At 53.1% G+C, this 22,766-nt stretch overlaps 1 pseudogene; it reads right to left on the bottom strand.

Annotated features, from left to right (window-relative positions):
- Positions 1–22,766, bottom strand: part of LOC100905486 (uncharacterized) — a 225,782-nt pseudogene that overhangs the window by 32,410 nt on the left and 170,606 nt on the right.

The raw sequence follows: 22,766 nt of genomic DNA, 5'->3' as shown, positions 1-22,766 counted from the left end.
ATTTCCTCCGAAGCTCGCGACGACTAGAACTTTGTACGATCCTTGCGTTGTGGCCACTCGACCCGATCAGAGGCCCTTGCCGTACCGCTTGCGTGCCGAGCTGAACACGGACCAGCGGATAACTTTGCATAGTAAACTTTCACTGCTAATACGTCCAAGTTTGGGCCAGCGTATTCTCCGAATATATTCCCGTGTCGTTCTGCGTGAGCTATCAGTGCGTCTTTTCGTGTTCGTCTCCGTCGAACATGTCGGACACAGCGCGGTTACGGAGGCGGTCGGCAATGTCCCGCACGCACGCACCACGATCAAACCTCCGTGGCTATTTGTGTTCGCGGTTTTATGAGAGCAATGACGACAGTTGAGATGCACAATTATTAGAATTGCGGATCCGGTAAGCGAGAGGTCGACCGGCCGAATATCGTTCATTGACGGCCAACATGGATGGCCTGCGGTGATCAGCGGGATATTTGTTTGACGCTCCAACTTTTTTTGCATCCATTGGCAGTGAATCTCTACCGGTCTGATATCACGGAACGCTTCGTGAGTTTCACAATTTCGGAATTTCAATTCCGGTAGGCTCCTGAGCTTTTTTTTCGAGTTCGCGGATTGGATCCAAGGCATTCGATCGGCCATCCGAATGCAATGGCCGGAGGTAACCCGAATCACTCCCGAACACCTACGGATCCATAATCCGCCCATCTGCCTTACGGTTTTCTCAATAATAAGAACTCAGCCCAAGATGACAGAAGACAGTGACAGATCTCACGTGAGGATCTCATCAGGAGGTATTCGATCTGAGCACCGAGCAGGAGATCTCAACGCCCCAATGAAGCCAGCGTCCGCATCTGCGTCATCCTGGAGTCGAACTGCGGTCCAGATCTGCTGCATTAGCGCATCGACTTCGAATTCATTAGAGATGCTGATCTCGCCAGAGGCATCAATTCGGAAGAGTTTGCGCAGACGATCGGTGTTTCACCGGTAGATTGGTCGGCCCGGCCACAAGCCGGCATAACTTACAATCTTAGTTATCTAGGCGGAATGCGCCCGGCTCTCGAATAGGTCAAGCTGCTTTGTAATTGGCGCAGACCATAAAGGCAATTATGTTCGCCTGAGGCATTATATTTTTCCGCCGGTGTATAAAGCGACGTTATCTTATCGCAGTGACTTGTTTCATGAAGTGGCGTTTCATCCGGAGCAGTGTTTCAAACTTTTCCTTTTCGTCAGTTATGTAGCCCCAAGGCCGTCCGTCAGCCAATGTCGGTCCTGTAGATAAACAACTCAACCGAAGAGCGGGTCGGCCTACGGAGCGCCATTGCAACCCACGCCTTACCCTCGCCACTTTCTGCCTCATAGAGATTTCCGGACTCGCGGAAAGTCGCTCGCTTTAATTTCTCCCCACTACGGAGAGCACGGATAAAAGCTCAATTTCGCTGTCTGACGGGGTAGCATCGTTTGGGGGAGAAGAGGAACATTCATTCTTTCGTTCTCCCGGCAGTCCGCTCGTCCACTCGCTCGCTCACGAATCACAAGCACAATGCTCCTCCTTAGGCAGAGCTGAAGTTGCGTGGATCGAGCGTGGGCACGTCTCCCCACTTGGAAACTAGACACGCTCGTCACGAAAGGTCGTATCATCCCTCGGAAGTTCACTCGTGGTCGTGGCGAACGCCGCGACGAGAATAGTAAACCGTGAGCGTTTTCTCACTCCCGGAACGCAAGAATGGCGATCTGCGCAGGCATATTATCCCCTCCGCCAATGGTCGCGGAAAACTCCCCTGATCCGGACAACGTTTCGATAAAAATACGACTTTCCGTGACATCGTGGAGGAAAGTCGCGAGGCTCCTGAGCTCGGACTGGTGAACGTCGTTATAACGATTTCTGCGCTTACTTGGAGAATGTTGTTCGAACGCTGGCCCTCGGTCGAAAAGTCCTGACCAAAATCGACGGTGTACACTGGAGTGTGATGAATTCGTACGTGATGATGATGATGTGATTTCTTGTCCGGCGTGTGATACCAATGCACGACCGCGAGGGCCGTTTCGTTCGTCATGTCGCCTTCATCCATCGGCGACCGGAGGTCACACGGAAGCTCAGTTTGATGACCTTCCCGAACGACGAGCCGGGTGGAAATACCTGAAATGGAGGACGGATAAGCTCGACGCGAAAATTATCGCACGATGGCGCGAGACGAATTCTCTATCTTCTCGGGGATGAAATACCAAAATAATCCTGAAGCTATCGAAGTATCTTTCGTCGTAGAGAAAAATAAACCATTCTCCATCCAGTTCGAGGGGTTCGGGGGTTTTATCTCTGTTCGAGTCAGGTGCGGGATTGAGTGTTTTTGAAGTCGCGTGACTCCGGTGATGTCAACGGAGGGTATCTGATTGGGGGTTATCATAGACAGTGGATTCTGTTTGCGGCGCAACACAGACACAGCGAGAGACACGAAGAGCAAAAGAGCACGCTCTGCGACCCACAGGGTGTAATTTCGAAGTACAAAACACATTATAATCCCCTCCGCGCCCGAAAGACACCCTCCGACCTTCAGATGACACCACAGTTGCGCTCACTGATTCACATCGTTCCGACGCTCATATTCAGGACCCCGAGTGTTCATTCAGCCCGCAACAAACAGGAACGTCGTAGATTTCATGGGAAGGAGGTTTCCGCGACCCGATCGGCGCCTATAGTGGAGTTTCTTCAGATTTCCTCAATACTGGTGATCAGGGCCGATTTTTCGCGCGAGACGGGAGAATCGAAGCATGGTCGGCGTATTCGTGCATCGAATCGCTCGAGACGAAGCAGAATTCACAGTGATGTCATCATAGCTTCAAAGCAGCCTACGATATTCGGGTTGCAGGCTTAGCTTTTCAGCTTTCTAAAATGCCACAAGATACGTATCGCGTCAGATGCAATCTCCGACGGCAGGTATTGATCAAGGCTCGCGAAGGTTATCTCTTTGTCTAGCTCGAGAGACGGCACATCTGCCGCAAGAAGTGAAGCAATGCAAATTTGAAAGATTTTAGATTTCAACACCATCATCGATTAGAATTTCTAGCAGAGCTTTTTCCCGGGTCTTCTTGCCGGTGAGCTGCAATGATTCTTTCCGTCAGTCTAAGCGGATACGCAACCCGTTGTGGAAATCGCTCCAATCCCGATGCAACCCTTTCAGATTCTGAAACACAAATCTAATGTGTCTAGGTAAGTACAGAGGTTCAGACGAATATATAGGATATCATCCGTGGACAAGGGGACTTGAGGCTTCTCCGATGTTCTTCATAAAACTCTCTCCAATATTCCTGCCACGGTGCTGCCACTGAGTTGAACTATTGTGATAAGTGGTTTCTATGAGGCGCCTTCACACATAGTATCATCACTCATGGCGACCCATGACCTACATTATTCTATTCAAACAGTTTTCGAGCCAGAGAGATGTCCCCGTGAATATGGCTATCGATCGCTGACTGAATATTCGCCAGCATCGCTGGGTCGACGGATCGATCGACCTGTCCGGAATGATGGATTCCAACGGTGCTTGGATAATTATGCCAATGAAGGGAAAGGATTCGGCGCCCAATTAGTGCCGGAATCCTCTATATTTCACGCGCCCTCCTCTCGTTTGACGCAATGCGATTCGCCTTCCCGAAGAGCCACACTGTGGGGTCGCGTGACCTACCCTTGATTCCACATGCGCAATTTCAGCGATAAGCTCGAGCAGAGACTGCGGAAGAGTGTCCTTCGACAGAGCTATTACCCACAGAAGGCTTCTACTGCGATTTCTGTGGCATATCTCGTGACTGACGGAGCCCGAGCTGGCTTCTCCGCAGATTCCTTTGTCCCTACTGTCGTAAGTTTCCCGCTCTCTTCCTCCTCTCCATCCTCCTCCCCGTAATCGTCTACATACACTGTCTCCGCGTGCCACTGTCATGGTGTCGCGTTCCAAAAGTTTGCCAACTCGCTCCGTTTCTTGCTCGCTAGCCTGTTTGCTTGAATAGTCCAATGCAAGGAGTAGATAGCCCTGTGGCGTCAGAAGCTGCTGTCGGGCTCATGCTAACAGCTCGAGTAGCGATGGAGTGATGAGGAGAAAGAGAGAAGCTATGTTGACTCTCGGTCGTAGAAAGTCTTCCTTCCCGTCTAGTCACTCTCAAGCCGACGTGCGCTGGCTATGAAATTAAGTCACGAATGAGTCCGCGCATAGCCCGAGTTGACCTCGCGTCCTGGCATGTTCTCTGGCCGGAGCGCATTGGTGGGCAGTGCATTCCTGTGCGCCAAGCGGTCCCGGTTGTCCGACCGGTCTGGCAAACCATCGTGAGGAACGTGGCGCAGAGAGCCCTGCCTCGGAGCTTTAATTACACACATGAGAATAGTTCCGGTCAGAGTCCGCTCTTGAGCCGCAAGAGAAGCGGCCCGCGAACGGAAGAGGGACAAAGTAAGCGAACGGATGGATGAATGAGCCCATACATCCCACAGCAACTGTGATGGCCGATTCTAACCATGGACATTCACTGGAACCATTCGGTGAGGAAAAGCGGCTCCGACGGCGGATGCTGGCTCCGATTGTAATACGCTTAGGGATCCACTTGCGATTTATGGCAGACTCAGAAGAGCTCCGAATCAATTATCCCGTGGAAATTCGGAATTTGTTTGTACAGGAGTTGAGTGGAGTGCTGTAGAGTTTTCTCGAGCGGCATGCGAAATTGCTCGATGTGTGGTTACGGCGGGCAATCGCGAAAGAAGCACAGTCGGTGGGGTCAGTTGCACGCAACTCGAAAATAAATCATCCAGAACCAGCGGTTCTGCTGCTCAGGAAGCTCCAAAACGGATTCGAAGTTGTTATCCGTAAAACCGACCGAGAACCCATTCCGCAGCCCTCGGTGGCTCTCGCTCTGTACCGCGGCCCTGGTCCCATACCGATTTCCCATGTCCCTAATCCCACCTTGGATACTTTGGTAACCCCCTCGTCCTGCGCACGGGACGCTCCGCTAGAACTCATCTTTCTGCAACACGCCCTCCGCCTGCAAAACGGTCGACCTTCAGCTCTTTTCCCACATGGGGAGTTCCCTTGTGATCGTGAGTGTTTCTCGACAACCGACATTTTATCCAGATCAGATCGGCCCAAGGGTTCGGCGCCTCAATAATGAATGGAGCGAAAGCCGAGACAAAAACCCCAGCGTCGGGGTAAACAAACGGCCCCGGGAAGTAGCCGGAGCTGCTAGCAGAGCAATACAGAAGTCGTAATCGACATTGACCCTGGTGGTGAAGTGATCGACTGGTGAGAGTATCATTAGGCTCTCCTGGTGCGAGTCAGAACGTTTTTGGCGCGGCTTCAGTTGGTCACGTCGTCGTCGTAAGCGTTTGCGACACGTGGCCGAGCAGACCGCCGAAGTTTGGGTGTGCGCTGCAGGCTGCATGTTTTTCTATCATCGACATGTCGGGAGTTTCCGTTCCGTTCATTTTCTAGCCCTACAGGCTGGAGTCCGCGCCTCCTTCGGCGGGTCGCCATTCTGACTACTCTATTGCGTCCGTTATACAATGAGAGGGCAAAGCAAGCGGAGAAAATAACAACGGGGCGAAATGAACATTACGCGAACCTCCGGAGGCCCAACGCGACTGGAATGGAGAACCAAATCGTGTAGTCCCTCGTCTATTCTCGGCCATTTCCGCTGATCCGTCTTTGTCGGAAGGTCCTTACCAGCGAGCAAGAGGACAGAGCCGCCGAATGCGGTATCTTCTAGAACACTGACAGCATCTCCACGATTCCAGCGCCGGAAACATTTAATGGAGTAAGTCTCGATAGCGAGCTCGGTTTCCCTCTCTTTCGAAGTTTCATTCCGTAGCTCCTGCTTATCGGTATAGAGATTCGGGAAATTGCTCCGCTTCCGAAAAAATATTATTCGAGCACCGAAGCGTTTTGAATTTTTTTCTCTCTTCGGAAATGCTGCGAGGCGAAGCCGGAACGGGCGGATTCGACCCTCGTTGTACTACAGCATCCTCGCGACGAGTGAATCGGCAGCGGCAGGAATAGTTCGCCGCTTGAGGCTTTTTTCTCTCGCCTACGAGTGTCCGCGATGGGTCGAACCTGTGGAAATTCGAACGCGCGGATGATTCGGAGGATTCCCGGTCCTCGGAACGGAGGCGATCGGTTCAGAAATTCTGATAGCTGAACTTTTCTTGTTTTCGATCACCGAGCTTCGTATCTGCTCAAGGTTTGCAACCACGGAAGCGCTGTCAGCTGCCCTCAGGGTCCTTCCAGTCCGAAAGCAAGCGGGAACAGATCGTCCGAATAAATTCATAATCAAACAACAGTGCCATCCATACATGCATATAGCATCGCTGTTCAACTATCAGCTGCGCTCTGTTTGTTCATTACGCCCTCCTGAACTGAGCATCCAGCATCTTTTTACTGACTGGCGATGGAGAACCGCCTTCCAGCGGCTATCTCCGACTGGTGCGCGGAGCTTGCGACTCCGACTCGACAGACGGCAATCACACTCAAAAACACGCACATGCGAACAAACTGACACTCGGACAATCGGAGCGAGAAAAGAGGAAAGTAGAACGGAAGTGAGGGAGCACGACCAAGTTTGGGCCGATGATAAAAATCCGCAAGTGCTTACTTGCTCCTTTGCTACGCGTGGTGGTAAGTGGAAATACTCGAACTAACATTGTGTGCAGCGATTTTTTCCCTCACTTTCTTGTTGCCCCCTATGCGAACAAAAGCAACCGCTGTCACGTCACGTCAGCGCTATGAGCTCTTGTGATGCGCGCAAATGAACCGCTTATCGTAAGAGCTTCACTTGAGTAATTCCTTCATGCCGAACCCAGGAATATCCTCCTAGTTCATGCCCGGAGGACGAACTTCGGAAGAGGCTTTCTCCTTGAGGTTTCCCGAAATATTCATTAAGTGACGTTATAATGCCCTGATCACGGTGACGTTCTTGCGGAACGTGTCCTAGGTCCCGTTGAGGAAACCGCAAGAAGTCTTAGAAAAAAGTCTCAAACAAACCCGGGGATCAAGGTCGTGAGATTCATCCTCAGCTCCGATATCCATCGATTGGGACTGCTGACTGCTCCTGAGCTCTCGAAGCTCTCTGTTGGGTTGCGACCCTATGTCGGTGGTCAGTCTCTCGGGCGTCCAGTCTTCGCCTCCATAATAAAGGGCTTGCTCGATGGTCTTACGTCTCTGAAACTCTAATGCTCATCCAGGGCGTATCCAACAGGGCTACACGATGCCAGGAGCAACTTGAACCCTCGCGTGCCTGAGCGATACCTCTCGATTCAGGCAAATCTATGTCCCTGTCACCTTGGAATCTTGACGCGATGTGAATGATGGGGTGACTCGCCCCATGTGTTGCGGAGCAGCTCGAAATAGCCACCGATACGTCGGAGTCGTCGGTCGCGCTCAAGCCGACCATCTACAGATTGTAATTCAATATCAGCGAAGCATATCGTCTCATTTACGTGGTCCGCTCTTGATCAAAAATTCATTCAATGGCCTTCGCGATTGCTGCGACCCTCGCATCTAAACAGTGATATACGCTATTCAAAAACACGGGGTACGATCGACGACTCTCGTCGAGACGGTAGATTTGTAGACTGAGGGCTGAGCTCCCGGGAAGCGTAAAATACGCGTTCGATTAAAGGATCCATGCCGGCATGGCACAGAGATTCCGAGAATCCCTCTCCAGTTTTTCCGAATGATGTCCCACCATATACGTATACGTATAGCTACCTACGTATACCTCCAATCAATAAATGGCGATCATAGCCTCCTTCTTCCGCACATCTCGATTTCTCAAATTTCTTCAGGAGCACATTGTGCCCCTCAGGGAGAAATTCACGATTTCCCTGCGAACCTTTGATGTCACACTGGCCCAAATCCTAAGGGCTATTCGGCTATGCAGACCGATTCTTCCGTTCCATGGCTTCCGCGGCACTCCCCTTCCCTGCGCGGCGTGTGCAGCGTCCTCATTGGATCAGGGGCCTTGCGCGGTTGCAGGTAGCCTTTCTTAGTCCGATACTGCCATTTGGAGGAAGTCGAGTCATCCCGTCAGTGTTTCGCGCAGCAGTAGGCCTCAAGACGCATTGAAGTCGTGTTCGAGGCGTGACGACGCATGGGGCACCGCCTTCCCCCGATCCCCCCTCCGACCGGGGTGACTCGTGACAGGTGGACCAGACTTTCGTTTTCTCTCCTTCTGCACGTTTTGAGTGCAACATACCGTTGTTGAACCATGTTGGCGATGCGAGCCGTCCCGTTGTTGGTCTGGCTGGCCGTCCAAGCTCCGACGGACCCGATAGTGTGTATTCAAGAACTCGCACAATCGCATCAGCTCCATTATTTACGGCTCGGTGCTCCCATCAAACTATCGCTGAGAGCAATTAGTCGAAATCCATCAACTGGAGCGGCGTATCGCATCTCTGTCTGTCAATAACTGAATGCATTTAGATGCGTAAGAACAAGGTATTGCCCGAGGGTCGTCAGGAGGGAGAAAATCCTTCCGGTGGTCCAGTTCGGGAAAAATAGGTGAATCGTCAAAAGTCCGCCCCGATCATCAAAACATTTCCCGACTACATGCGAGTGTTCCGGAGGCGGGAACCCCCTTCCCCGCCCAGCAGAGAGAGAATGGAATCAAACGAAACTGCTGCATTAGTGTGTTCCAACCGGAGCGTACACGATCGATCGGGAACCGAAACTACTTTCAAGTTGACCCGGAATGATTCCTTCTGACTCGTCGAAAGTATGCGGCGCGGGATTCTCACAGCGCAAGCTGCAGGAGCTATCGGAAGCCTCACTGAGCGGCCGTCATCGTTCAGACTCGGGCGCTTGATATGAATAGCCGACGTCTCCGTCACAAAAGCTGCTGCAGCGGCCGTTGCTGATCGTATCGATGCATTTTGTATAGGGACAAGGCATTCTCATTCATGAGCCGCTTTCTCTCCTCGATGCATTCCTTTCTCTCTCGCGCTCGCTCCCCGCTCTGCTAACGACAAGGTTCCTGAGCTGTTCGCGGGTCGATCGTCCGGCATCGTCGGAGTGGAAGAGCGCGACGCCGAGAGCGTCTCAGTATTCAACGGAATCCGGAGCTAGCGGGTCGCATAATCCCTGCGCTGGGCTCGACGAAGAGCACAGGGGGCGGGGAAGAGGGACAGAGGAGACACAGGAACATATCTGCTCCTCTCGCTTACTCGGAATATCCTGATCCGCGTTTCCAGGATCTGAACCGGAACGGGTTCCGTGTCCTGTTTTGGATTTGCGTGCTCACCGAACGCGTCTTGGTGTGAGTGGTTATGGCTTTCGGGTAGAGCGCCATTGTTCGGGTATGGATCCGTATCGCCGAATCTCTGTCTCCCGTGTCTGCAGTCCCTCTCAACGGAGTTTCCCGTGTGTCTATACGTCCAATCTTCTTGTTCCGAACCTCTCCTCCTCTTCCTCGGCTCAATAAGATTGAAGTGCGTTTTTACGATCGCTCTCAATCAGCGGTGGTCGAGTCTAAGGATTCGCGCGGTAATTGCACCACTCATTTTGAGTATGTTCCGAGCCGGGGAGCCACCGCATGGTGAATCTACCGGTTTTCTATCGGTCGGCTTCCCGCTTCCCCACAAGTCGCTCCGAAGTTGAATTTTCCTAAGAAATTTCTCGAGTTCCGAGGATCGTGCACTAATTATATTCAGTGATCTTTCCGAGTGCCGTGTCTCCCAGTCGCATCAGAATCTGGACGCGAGCATACGTGCAGCTCCTCCCGCCCATGAGGAGTGCGGACGAACACCGCCGTTTCGTTCTCAGTTATTTGATATCGCAACAGCTCCGGGACCGCGGTCCTCGAATGTTCATGCGTTATCAGCAGGTGGGGTCAGACCTCCCCCAGTCAATGAGGTCTGGACTGGGACTCTTCACCCATTCGAGCTCTATGATGCAAGAACTTGTACTTCTTGGCGAAGCTCCTCCCCAATCGGTTCCTATGTATGAACGTTCCCGTACCCAATACGCCGGTTGCGGTAGTCGAGGAGCAAAAGTTAAACGAAGCATGTTCTCTCTCTTCTTCTCCCGCTGATCGGTCGGCTCGCTTGACTATCTGCTTTTGGCAAGCACTGGTGAGGGGCGGCCGGCGGCCATTTACAATTCGCTCCGCGACTCCGCAATCTGAGCTACGAGGGGCCAACCAGCCAACGGGTTCTCGCCGCGGCCAACGCCGCTCAAACCGCACCGCCCGAGTGGGTACACAGGCGAAAGTTGTGGAGGCGAGTGCGGGGTCGGTTGCCCTTGGAAGGTCGCTCCGCTATCAGCAGAATGCGCTTCGCTCCACAAACGGAGCGTGGCGTCCGCACGATTTTGTCGTGGTGGAGGCGACAGCATCAAAAGGAGGGCAAATGGTAGCGGGTGCGCGAGTGATCGAGTCTGAGAGGAACAGTCTGAAAGAAAGTAAAGCGCTCACCTCGACCGTCACGGCGACCTGTACGACCGGCCGACGCTATCACCGACTCTACCGCTGGCCTGCCGCACGAATCTGTCCCGACATGACTCCTGCGGAGCCACTTCGCGTGTGAGGCGTTCACCGGTGTAGAGAGCGTGGTGCGCTTCGCTTGAGACCTACGTACTACTACATGCATCACAGCGATGTGCGCTCCCGGTGAGGCCAAATGATCTTGTGACGATCGGGCGGTGATAAAACACCGCATACGGCTTCTTCGTGCTGACCTCACTGATTTGCCCCTGGTACGTAGCTGGTTCCAGATACCATAACATATAAGAGCTGGTCCAGAGATGCTAGTTCCAGCAAGCGGAGATGCACCGTACATCCGTCGTAGACGTTTCGGCTGTGCACTCATCGAGGGAGAACCGCTGCTCGCGACGGTTTCTCCATCTTATTCCTCTCCCCTTTCTTGGCACAATTCCTGGGAGACAGATTATGTAGAGCAGTTGTAAGTTGCTGGATGCCAGCCGCGCATACGGTCTACGAGCGGTGGATATGACGTGGGCTCGACATACTTGCACAAGTCGCATAAGCCTCGTGGAATCTACTTATTTTCAGCTCTTTTCCCTTTCCGTGTCTTGACTCGTTGCAGCTGAAGTCGGGGAGCCCATCTCCAGCCAAGAGATGGAGCAGAAGCCTCGATTCGGCAGGCGGAAGATCTGCATTTTTCCCGCAGGAGGTTTCCATCTTGGACAGCCATGCCGTGCTACGCCGTTCCAGTTGTTGAGCTCCCTTCGATTCGGAACGGTTTGTCTATACGTAGACGACTGCGCCATGACATGGATTGAGTTCACCAATGTGCTTGCGGTTCAGATTCTGCACCCGATCCCGCAGGATGGGGACTTGGGTCAGGACCCCGATCATTACGATGACTACACCCTTGATCTTATACCGATGGCGGCCGGAGAAACATTGCAATGACTGAGGAAACACGCAAAGTTGGAGTCTTGCAACACCATAGAAGAAAGACGGCAGTCGGCGGCGTGTGGAAATCGACTGACGCTCCTGCGGGCGGCAGAGAAGGTCGGAAACCGGGCACCGCAGAGATAGTTTTCCGACCCTGCCGAGACGAAGGGGCGAGCGACCTTCCGAGCTACTCGGCACGCAAGCGGTCTGCTGGGACGCCGAGCGGTCGTATAGGAATAAGAAAGGACACGCTTACCCGCGGAGGTACGGGCAGGCGGACGTCGGAGCCTCTCGAGTCTCTGGCGGCTCCTGCAGCTGCAATAGTCGTCCTGCTCAGCCTCCTTGAAGGTTCAAAACCCCCTGCCTCGAGACGAGGCTGCTCCTGACGGCATCATTCCCTTTCTCTTTCCTGAACCGCTGATGATTTTTGCCCTAAATCATCCCATTCCCGAAGAAGGACGAGACTGACGATCAGACTCTTCACCGATCGGGAGTCTTCTTGGTGAGACTTGCATCTTTTTTCCCTCTCTTTTCCCTCGGAGGTCTCGGGGCTCCTTGATGCTCCCTGGAAATGAATTCGAGTGTCCACAAGCAGATTGATGGAGTCCAGCTCCTGATCCCCAGAGTTATGAGTCTACACTTGCTCTAGACCATCAGCAGGGACAGGCGAGTCACTCGGTGTTCACGCGGTCTTCAGATCAATTCCACCGTGGAGCACAATGCTCGACGCTCCAGCTCCGCGTACGAGAGTTCCGGGAAGACGGAGCATGACGCAACTAAGAGGGCTGCTCGAACAGCGTCTTTCTCTGCGCCTCTGATGTTGTAGATCTGAACTCTCGGCCCGTTTACTTTATCCGCTTCGAGATGGGAGAACTTGCTGAATTATGTAGCGAGCACCGCCGTGCGGCGCCACGAGAAGCTCGGTGAGCCGAGTGAATCGGTTGAGCGTACGTACGTACGTCGTAGCTCCACCGAGCAGCCGGAAAAAAACGGTGCTTGCATCCACCCAGTGGATTCTAATCGTGAATTCATCCGCCTACTCGTCCATTCATCCATCCTCCCACCATCAGCCTCCACCTGCACGCCCACACGTGAATTGAGTAGTTTGTTTCTTTACTTTGGAGACGTGTTGAGTGGACGGGCGGCGGGAGCGCATTCGTTTCCCATCTGGAACAACGTGACTGACCGAAGTCCACAGCGCAGCCTCTCGTGCAACGAGCCTCGCGCAGCGTTCAGGGTCGACGAGGCATCTATGTATGTAGAATCCATTCCTCGAGAGAGTTCATCCTTTTTTTTTCTCGCAGGCGCCGTGCGGCGGAGGCTACATGCGAAGTTTGCCGCATCAGCGACGCCGCCGCATATTCGAACGCCTCGAGCATACATTTTGCATTTAACACATCGCCTTCTCGAGCGCTTTTCCGACATGATTCCGAACCCTGCTCGGCATCATCACGCTCTTGGATTTGCGACAAATATATGGGGGGCGGGGGGATCTCTTTTTCCGTCGTTCGAGCATTCGCAGAGTTCGAGAGCTTTGCGAAGAATCGTCTTGAGGCTTGCGCGCTCAAGGGGTAAGGGACGGGAGTGCACCGACGGTGTCTGCTCTGCAGAAGCTGTCTCCTCTGTTTGGGGCTCCGCTCTGCTGTGATTTATCACGAAACCAAGACGCCCCTTCCATGTCGACCTTGCCTGGCGCGTCTGCTCACACCATCCGGAGCCCAGCAGCCGTACGCAGTGTCTGCCGACCGAGGGATCAACTTCGAGCCTACGCTGCGAAAGCCCGTTAGCCGCGATTTGGCAATCGCAATCCTGCCAGAATATTCCTCCGCAGACATTCTCATCGATGATGGAGCCGCCCTCACCTCACACTCGTCGCTCGCGGTTGAACATCTGGATTCCTGGGGAATTTCCGCGAACTGTACCGCGCTATGGGGTTCTTGACGTTTGGAGAGCCGATTCACGAGGAGAAAACCAGCGAGCCCAATCGATCAGCCCCCATGGCTCATCCAGGCGTTCCTCGATGATGTCGACGAGTTTCGTATGGTGGACAGAGCGATGGAGTTCCTGGATGATCTCCGGTTCTTGAGCGCTTGCGTTGATAAGGAAGCTGAGTATATTCTCTCGCAGGAAAAGCTCACGGAGACTCACAGAAACATTTCGGCAGGGTCTCCCCGCGGGGAGAGAACTTCCTCCGGGGTTTCGAGGAGGAAGAGGCGGAATTTATCCTCCTGAGTCCCCAATCCGAAATGGAAAACTATCCCGGATTTACGCTGGAGTACTACATGATAATTATTACGCATTCAGTAGACATTGTGATATTTTGAGCTCACCACCTAGTCGTCGGAAGGCTCATTGCATATAGGTATTCGAAATTATTATATGCATGAAAATCATTTGAAATCTATGATTTTGAAGGGAGTATGCCGGGCCCATCAGCATCGCGCTGAAATTGCGTCATCCGTCGACGAAGTGAATGTCTTTCTCCTCCCTCCACTCCAACCAGTTACGCATAGGAGATCTCGCCCGGCTAATTTGGTCGGAGTGGGGTTCAGTGTACGAACAGACGTGTTTCCGCGTGCTCGCTTCAACATTCCCGGTCGTCCCTGAAGTCATCCGCCGGACGTCCAGGATCATCATTCGCCCCTCAGCTCTCGGGTCGTCAAGTTCAGCGCGAAGCTCTGTCGTTGTAGTCGCGTCAGTGTTTCTTGTGAGGATTTCTGTGACTTACTCAGACGGCCGGCGAGCGTGTGCATTTTATGCCGCACACACCGCTCGTAACGCTTCCTGTCTTGCTGGCTGTCGTTTCCCCCCCCCGTCGACGATGACGGCGGAACGTGAGAGTCGGCTCGGAACAAGCTCAGGATACTCCGCAGCCACCAACGCTGCACCCACCGGCCATCGTTCCGAGGCACTTCAACACTCACGCCCTCCTCGGACATGCTCTTCCCGGTCTTCCTCCATCATCCTCAACCCCGTTTCTGCCTGTTCGCAAACTTTCACTGCTTTCTGAGCGGACTTTCGATATTCTTTTCCCACCAAGTATCCCGACGTTCCTCGACACTGGTTGCACCCATCACATCTCGTTTCTCCGCGCACACATTTCACAAACTTTCCAGATTACGTAATCAAGGTCGGCAGCAACACCCGGAATCGTCCTCCAGACGCCGATCGCGCCGCGTCGCCACCTCGCACGATTTAATCCTTCATCGACATATCTGACGCATCGGGAAAACGAGACGGTGCGGAGGGGGATTTCGATCTGGAAGCATTGCCATTCACTGGATACGGAACTATGCGGATGTTCGCAAGAAAAATCTCCCATCAGAGATCCTTCTCATTCTGCTCGTTGCAAGAAGGATGCCCAGACCCGTGGCATCGAGAAACGAACATCGATCAGATGGAGCGATATTGCGTCCGACGATCGACTAATCGGCTGGTACAACAGCAGTTTCCATCCGTCGTCCGGCAGGCTTGTTAACAATAAACCCGGTGACCATTAGCAAACAAGCAGCCGGAGAGAAGTTGCCATCGTCGGCGTCTGTGCTCGCCGATTGCCGGCTAAGAGGACTGGCACTGAATTAAGGTTCGGCTTCACAGCTGGACGAATCGAGCAGTTTGGTTTTGTACGGCTCTCGGGGAACGATAATCAAATCACTGTCAAGATCAGTGATCCGACGCGGAGAGAGGATCTTCGTGTTCCTTATAGCCGCGCGATCCTCGAGGAGGAAACGCCGCCGACGCCGTGAGTTGGGACTCGAGTCGATCTGGCTTGACGTTTGAGAGATCTCACGCGACTCTTCTGATTGCGCTCAGGAAGAAGTTGAGAAAGACTCTCGGACACGATCTGGGAGAGCGAGTCGGGTCCGCTCTCGTATCCGCGTGTCCACTCGTCCGTCCGTCCGTCAGTCAGTCAATGCGTCGGTCTGCGCAAATGATTTTGCAGTGCTCGATTCGAGCAAGATCCAAGGCGTGCGTTTCGCAAGACGCTCTGACGTGTCGGAGCTCCGCGCTACACAAGTGACTGAATGACGATGAGAAGCGACAGACGGACGGACGGATGAAGTTTCCGTTCGTCTGTCGGTGGTTCGGCGTTCGCTCTGTCCTCCGCCTTCTGCTGATTCGCTCACGTCCTTCTCGTTCTCCGGAGGGCGAGCAAACTAAGTTGTCTTGAGCCGCTAATCCAAGGGAAGATCAGCAGAAAAGAGAACGAACGGAGTCAGACCGACTGCGCGGGCGGCGAACGGGAGACGAGACGTCGACGACAACGCAGTCGAATAGAAAGGGAGAAGAAGAACAACAACAACACTAGCGGCAGCGGCGGCGGCAATGACGGTGACGGCGGAGCAGCCACAGTCAGGCGAAGTACAGCCCGGCAAGCGAGCGAGCAAGCGGACTAGCTAGCAAGCAAGCAGGACACCCGACAGCTCCGAAGATAGATGATGGTGTTGCACAGTGGAAGCAGCTTACCCTTAATGACCGAAGCTCTTGGGGCATTACCACCAAGACCACCACCGTCACCGCCAACAGCATCAAGAACAACAAAGCAACAACGGCAACAACAATACAATCAACAATGGGAACGTCGAGGAGAGCAGCGGAGGGTATGGGCGAACTTATTTCTCCGGAGCCTCTCCTCATCCGGGAAAAAAATTCCTCCCGTTCCCTTTTTCCATGAAATCTCTGGAAGTCCGATGAACAAACCCGCCGAGACCTGGCATCAAGCCCGATCCTAGGGATCGTTCCACTCCCACGAGACCTCCATTCCGGGGAAACAGTCATCGACAATCGCACGTCCGAGAGGGACGATTTCCGCGCGAGTTTGGAACGCATCCGTATTCCATAAAATGGCACGTGGCTCCCCGGACTCGTGCTCCTTGGAAATGCAAATCGAGCATCCGGGGAAATACACGTAGGATTAGACAGGTAGGCACGCAGAACTGGAACGCGTCTCTGGCCTGGCGTCACGAGCTCCTTGGCAGAGTTTACGAGAGGCTGCTTCCGCTCTTAACTTTCGTTTTACAGCGTGTTTGAAGCCTCTGAGATTATGCACGTGGCTCTGTCGACGGCCTGTTCCCTCATTCCTGGCGTGCGCCTCTGTCTCGATCTTGTCACTCCAAACTCATTTAATTAGAGACGTACTTGTTCGCTATGCACCTTTCACTCGTTTTATTCCGTCCGTAGGAACTCCCACAAATGTTGCTCTCTACCCCTACGCAAGACCGTCGTGTCGGTCGCACAGGGCAGCGTTCCTTCTATTCTTAGATCGCACGGAGTTACCTGCGACGGTTGTTCGTGAGAGGAGTTGTTGTTGTCTCACCGTTGACGCGACGCTTCGATACGAGAATCGAGTGGTAATCAGCTCCGCCCCTCCCCAGTCAGTGGAATATTCCTCTGAAGAGTCCGACAGTCTGACTCTTATTATTTCGAATAATTTGCTTTTCGGTCATTGGACTCAAACATTCCCGAAGCGGCCGCATTCACGAAGCGACCGCCGTGTTTTGGAAGCCAGGATTCACCCGAATCCCCGATCATCCCGGATCCATCCGAAACTCCCGGGATGGATCCCTATAGCTACATATTGTATAAGGGTCCATGCGCGAAGGTCGGTTAAGAGAAAGCTGAATCATGAGCGTGGGACACATCGCTTTTCCGATGAGATCTACACGTGTGTCATCTATTGCGGTATCCTGTAGCTCCACCACGATCAGCTGATTTGATCTGGTCCGCTGACTTTATGGTTTTGCGGTCGCCAGCCCAAATGGCCACACCGTTCCTCTCGCTGCCTGCGGACTGGTACGTCTGTGTGCCCGCCTGTGAATTGGGAGACCGCGTAACTTGGCACTTCGCCTTATGAAAGCTACCGTAGGTTTCAGTTATGGACAGCATTAGATTAAGCGTCGTAATAGAATTTGCTGCCCCGCAGCTTTCCACTGCAGTCACTGCAGATACGGCTGCTGCTGTGGTCAGCGCTGCTGAGAAGTTGTGCTCGCTCATCCTGTCTTCCTTCGCTAAATAATGGTCGACCTTTCCTCCGGAGCGAGATAAGAACCTCAGTCCGACCCCCGCGGACTCTCCGGGGACTCTCAGCATCCCTTTCTTCGAGTTATTGTAGTTTTGTCGTCGACGAACACGTCCTCCATTGTCCCGAAACCACATGAATCGCTCATCGCCAGCTTCCCGGCTGCTGCGTGCTCTCTGAAAATCTCCCTGATAGCCACTCCCCTGCCGGCCACCCCTCAAACCCAAAAGCCTTAATGAATCGATCGAAGGCAAAATGGGACATAATGGTGCAGATACATGGTGGCAGCTTTTTTCCCTCTCTTTTGTTCTTTTCGTGCTCCTCCTTGTTTCTCTTCGAAAACGAACTTTTCCCTTAATTCTTCTCGAAACTTGCGGACGCGGGGTGATATCAAGGGACGTTGAAAGGCGAGGATTGCTGGTGAAATATAAGTGAAGAAAGTCGTTCGGGGCGGAAAAAGCGCGCGCTACTTGTATTCGGTCGTCGTTGTCGTCCGTTGGCTCGTTTAAGTGACAAGCGGGACAAATTGATCGGCAACCGGGTGACTAACGGCGGCAGTTTCGATGCCCTACTTGTTGTGCAGACGCCTCTTGTGAGCCATTTGGCCCTGTACCTGTACGGATTATGGCGGGTCATTCATTGTTCATAATCCGCAGCGATTCATTCACAGCGGCGACGAGACCGACTGCATACTACAGTCCCGTCGACGGTCGCTGAGGAAAGAGACGATCGGACTTCCATATGGAAGCTGCGATTCTCATCACGACTCCGGTCACTTCCCTCGAATCATACGGAACGGCCGCGACCTCAATCAGAGTGAAGCGACCCTGCAGCGCGCCAGACACTAGGGCCGGCATGCAACAATGTCCAACAATTTTTACAACATAAATCTCAGCATTCAAGCACGGCTGTAGCATGAGGACAGTGCCAAGTCCATTCCTCTGAAACGCTTTTCTCGTTTTAGCCTGTGCTCTCTATCCGTCGCCTTTCTGTTTATTCGACCGACTCGCTCCCGGACATGAGTCGCTGACCCCGTACAGAGATATGTACATACCTATCGTAATTTCTTGGGGTCGTTAGCCGCGAATTATTCCACTCTAACCCAGACCCCCACGAAACCTTCCTCGTAACCCTGCGTCACCTCCCGATCTCTCTGGAGTCCCCGAGAGCTGATCGTTTTCCCGATTCTCCTGATTCCGGGCGAAGCTCGATCTCTTTCTTGCACCGATTTTACTGATATCCACCTCCCGACCGTCGTACGCTCTCGCTTCCGGCAGGAGTTCGTTCAGCTTTCCACGGCATTTTCACGTATCGACCACGATCGGATGCTCTGTTCCGCACAAATACTCGACTTGTCTCACGGAGGTGACTCCGCTTAGCACGGCGCTCAAAATCCATAATTAATGAATGCCGGGCTCGTGTCTCCGGACATCAATTAGTCCGAAGCGCACTCCTTGGGCTGGAAAAGTGCCCCGGGCCTCGCAGGTGACTTAACACAAGGCTGGGCCTCCGTTCGTGAATACCTCCAAACTTCGGAGCCGCAACAGGGTTTCGGTCGACAAAATTGTCCCGAAATAGAATGCTCCGCGTACGCTTGGGAGGTGAGTAGATCTCCCGCGATTGAGGAGGTAGTATGGAGCATGCCATCAGCTCATCGCAGAGCCTCTGATTTCTTATCCAGCGTCAGCGGGAAATCGCGAACCTCTCCGTTCCTTCCGTCGTAAATCTGGCCGAAGTCGGTATCATGATAAGGTATTGGATGTGGGTACGGCGCGGAAGGTTCCCGATTTTTCCAATTTCTTCCGAGTCGCATCCGCTCGTCCTTCCTGTTTATCTCTCCGTAGACTTTCCTTCCCCCTCTCCAGCAGCCGGAATACCGGTGGTCCCCCACCGCAAGGACGGAATGTTTGATTCAGTCGCTACTGCGCTATTGTAGCAGCTCAAGCAGAAGACGAATGCAGCTGTAGAGAGTGAAATTGTTGCTCGAGCTTGTGACTCCGAAAGCTTTCAACGAGATGGAGCCCGGCAGAAGGAAAGCTCAAAGAAGAACAATACCGAGAGAAGAATAGTGGACTCTGGAGAGTATATGATAGAGTAGAATTGAATGAACGGCTCACTCGCTGCTTCCTCCGTTCAGTAAGTCGACCGACCGACCGACCGACCGGCCAGGCGATCCTTACGAGCGAGCGGGCTGGCTGAGCTGGCCGTCGTGCGTGCGTCGGCCGGGCCGCTGTTTGCAAGCGTGCGAGCGGAGTTTGGCAGCCGACTCCTCAGAAGCCCAGGCCGGCCCGCCATTGTGGAAATAACATTTTGCCTTAAACCTCGAAAAGCGCGCCGGAATGGCTGGCTGGCGGGGAGGCAGTCGAGCTCTCTGTGGGGGTGATCCTCCGTCGCCGCTTTCCAACCTGGTTACTCGGTGGATTCGTCGGAAGTGTGGCAGCGCTGTTCAAGAATCGCAAGATCCTGGCTTGCCGTCGGAGGTTGCTGAAGGCCACTGCTCGTGCGACGGACGAGGTCTCCCTCCGAGAGAAGAAGGTTTCATCTTTCTTCTTTTGTCCGTTGCGCAGTTTCTTCCCTGTCTTGGCTGTAGCTAACTCAGAGCCGTTTTCGGTGGAGAAAGTTTTTTTCTCTTTCCAGAGGACAAGACTACCAAGCGAAAAAGTACGCAGACAGAAGTACGGACAGACAGCGGTTCTACGTAGATGGCAGCATCAATGCTATCTACCGAGATGCGGAAGTCTGTGGAATTCCTTGTCGGAAACGAAAAACTTGGAAACGCGGCGTGAAACAGACTGTGGCTGACTCAAAATCGGCATTTCCTGCGCTGTGAAAGTAGCGATGTTTGTGAAGCGAGGAACGATGAGCGGGCGGAACGACGATTCGGGCCCCGCCCGTTCAACGTTCGTGAGGGAAGCAGAGATTGAACCTACAAATTAGGAAGCTCTGAAGACTCGATCGGGGTGCTTCGATATCAATCGAAATGATCCGAGCATCAATCTCGGTTGAGTTGAGATGAGCGCTGGATTTTTCGCTTGGTCCGGATCTCTGTGCAGCAAACGGCATGAGAGCATACTGGAAATACGAGAGAAAAAGAGTATACTCTGCTCAGCGGGAATCGCGAGGGAAAAACTCAACAGCAGAGTGAGTCCGGAGGAACAGACCCCGTTGCGTGCGATTTGTACTGAGCCTCCCACAAAAATGGTATCACTCGACCCGATAAGATAACGGTGCCTGAACAAAAGGGAAGTTGACGTTTTTCCACAGGACCATCAACTATAGCCTACTGGATTCCCTCTGATCGGGAAGAGGATAGGAGGAGGAACTATCGCAGAACATGGTGATCGACGTTACGATTCACTCGCGAACTCTCCAGATCCTACCGTCAGTGGAACTTTATGTAAGCGACGCTGTCACAAAGAGATTGACATCCGACTAAGTGAGGAACGACTTCCGTTCCAGAACCGGACCGGGAGTCATTCGATGATAGTGAAAGAGATCAACTCTCCCGATTTTCGGAATGCGCTTAATGAAGCTGAGAGCGAAGAGATCTGAATTTTACCGTGAATTGTCATTCAGGATTTACGAACGGACATAAGGGCATTAATTAAGATAGACCGAGCGATTTTCGACGGAATCCGAAATTTCTCTGAGCAGGGTAAGCATAATCGACTATCTTGCATTGTGGATCACCGAGTTGGACAATTTTCGGTCGTTCATAGTGAAAAAAAACGACTGTTCATTCTCCACAATCGCATGTACACATCGAGCTATTCACGGAAGCTCCTTATCTGTCCGCCAAAATAATTACTCCTCGGGCTCGAATCTCTCCATCGAGAATGTTCTCCACGTAAGCGACTCATCGTGCGGTTCTTCCGTAGTGGAGAAAAACCAATGCGACGGGGCTCGCTAGAGTTACGCGAACAAAAACAACATTCGGGCACAACATAATATCCTAATCAGCGATGAATGGCAAGACGGAAACGGTAGCGGAAGTTGGAGCTTCGACACGGGTGTTCCTTTCGTTCGCAGGCGCGTCCCCGCTCGTTTCTTTCCGTTCGATGCACTCCGAATGACCCGTCTCGTTGCTCGAAATAATCGCAGACGGAGGCTTCCGATTCAGACGACAGTTTACTGCACAGTTTACGAAATAGACCTACGAGAGAAGAAAAAGAGGACGTCTGCTCCTAGCTTTGAGCTTCTCTTTTCCCCGCTTGTTTTGTTTTCCTGCCGTTCCACGGAAAAAAAACAGACAACGGACTAATCCATCTAACAAATACAGTTGGACGGCAGATGTACCGAGCAACCCGACGCCTGATGGTCCGCTCGGCTGACTGCTTCTGCTACTGGATTTCTCGTTGGGACGAAACGAAGTTGGACATAACTGCCGACTCTGACCCTGGCACGTTTCCCAAACGAAGGCCGCCGAGGACTCCAGGCCCACACTCCGGTAATCTTCGGATTTCGAGGGAACAACATAGCTGTCGCTAGAGCGAAGGGCAAAAAAATCCTCCCCGGAGTATTTTACCCGGTGTCGATTGTCGAGAGCCGAAATCTCATCGTTTGGAACTCGAGACAACATTCGCCAGGACTCGTGAGCCCAACCCGAACCGTCAGACTCTACGCAAGCGCCCCAGAGGTCTAAATTCCTCCTTCTGTTCGTTCAACCTTGCCTTGGCCGCAATGGAGCTTCCACATCTCCTCCCGTACGTCAGCCAGATTATATCCCACCGACAGCAGCAGCAGCAGCAGCGGGGCTCACATCGGATGGGTATTCCACAATCAAGGAGCGCTCCAAGAGTGCCGGCGGGCCGTTCTCCCGCGATCCGGCTGCCCAGCTATCCAGCGAGCAAATGACTGACACTTTGAAGTTGTCGAGCGGAATTGAGGGGAAAAAACAGGCTCCCATTATTTCCAGCCGTGTCGTTCTTCCGAACGGTCTACCGAAGGAGAGAAAATCATTGTCTATCCGGCTACTCTTCTCAATCCTCATCGAGCGGCCGCAGGGAGAACAGTCCGGCTGACAGACAGACCGACCGACCGACCGTCGAATCGAGAGTTAGACGGAAAGACGGACAGACGTTCGATCGAAGGGAGAGACATTCGCACGTAAGGCGGAGCAAGGAATCGCCAGAGTGTAATAAATTTTTGATTCGCTCGCCGAACGTTAGGGGTGGCCATTATACTTGATGGAAATATGGAGCGACGACGATTGAGCCGCAGACGACCCCGACGAAGACGACGACGCCGCGTCGTTCGTCGTGCTGCTGCTACTGGCACCACAGGCGAAAGAAGAGGTTTGGGAGAGAATTAGGGCGGAAAAGAAATAAATTCGATGACGGGATCGACGGGAGAGGCACTTGGCTACTTCGAC

Source organism: Galendromus occidentalis, unplaced genomic scaffold (genome assembly GCF_000255335.2).
Source record: "Galendromus occidentalis unplaced genomic scaffold, Mocc_1.1 scf7180000077464, whole genome shotgun sequence".
Taxonomy (NCBI): Eukaryota; Metazoa; Arthropoda; class Arachnida; order Mesostigmata; family Phytoseiidae; genus Galendromus; species Galendromus occidentalis.
Note: the sequence above shows the minus strand (reverse complement) of the source record. Positions and strands in the feature narration are given on the sequence as shown.